Source organism: Galeopterus variegatus, unplaced genomic scaffold (assembly GCF_000696425.1).
Source record: "Galeopterus variegatus unplaced genomic scaffold, G_variegatus-3.0.2 Scaffold27660, whole genome shotgun sequence".
In the NCBI taxonomy this organism is placed as follows: Eukaryota; Metazoa; Chordata; class Mammalia; order Dermoptera; family Cynocephalidae; genus Galeopterus; species Galeopterus variegatus.
Window position 1 is genome coordinate 7,370 of NW_007753771.1, and position 995 is coordinate 8,364.

Consider the following 995-nt stretch of genomic DNA (forward strand, 5'->3'; position numbering starts at 1 on the left):
AGGCTGCTATGCTGGGAATCCTCCCCTGCTACTCACTCTTAAAACCTTTTCTGGGTCCTCAGAGCCAGACTGAAAGAGCTACAATAAAAGATCTGTATTGTCTTACCTAAAGTTCCTCCCTTTTTTGACATTCAAATGCCCTATTTCGGAGTCTTCCCTTCATTGGGGAAGTCCAGGATGAACATGTAGTGGGTGCTGCCTCTAAAGAGAATGATCACTACACTTACGGCAGGAATTTTGCATCCAGTAGTTCAAAGGACCCCAGGCAGACTACAGACTGTGACAAAAGTTGTACAGATTGGATACATCACAAATTTACCAAGTCAAGAATTCCAGATAAAGTATTTCAGCTTTCATCTACAGATCATGAAATATGGTGGGGATCCACAGTACCCTCGTAAACGGCCTACTGTTACCAGAATAAACAGTGCAAAAAGATGTCCGTGTTGGAAAAAAGGTATAATAAAGATGCTTGGATTAGAAAAAGCACATACGCCTCAAGTTTGCAAGAATACCCTTCAGTGAATGCAAAACTAAAAGTGGTTAAACATCTGATGAGAATCAAGCCCCTAACGTTGCCACAAGGACTTCCAGCAGAAGAGGACATGTTTAACATGTGCCTCAAGAGCACTGGGGAATTAGTGGTGTGGTGGCATCTGAAGCCTGTGGAGCAAGAGACAATTGAGTCCTAACGCCAGAGTAGCTTCAGATTAAAAAGTGCAAATTGTCTTCATTTAAAGATGGTGAGAAAGTGTTTTCATTAAAATATATTTTAAATACCAGTCCAAAAAAACCAAAAAAACAAATGCCCTATTTCAAAATATTTCTCAAATTTTTGAGTGCTCAAACCCTTTAACCCAATAACTCCACTATTATAGTTATGCTTACAAAAATGAATGTGTGTGTGTGTGTGTGTGTGTGCGTGGACATATACGTACAAACATGATTATTCTAACTTGTTATAGCAAAACCTGGAAAAAACCCAGGTAGTGCTT

General features: G+C 39.6%; 1 pseudogene; it reads left to right on the forward strand.

Moving 5' to 3' along the window:
* Window positions 1-189: 189 nt before the first annotated feature.
* Window positions 190-692, forward strand: LOC103583750 (annotated as a pseudogene).
* The last annotated feature ends 303 nt before the right edge of the window (window positions 693-995 follow it).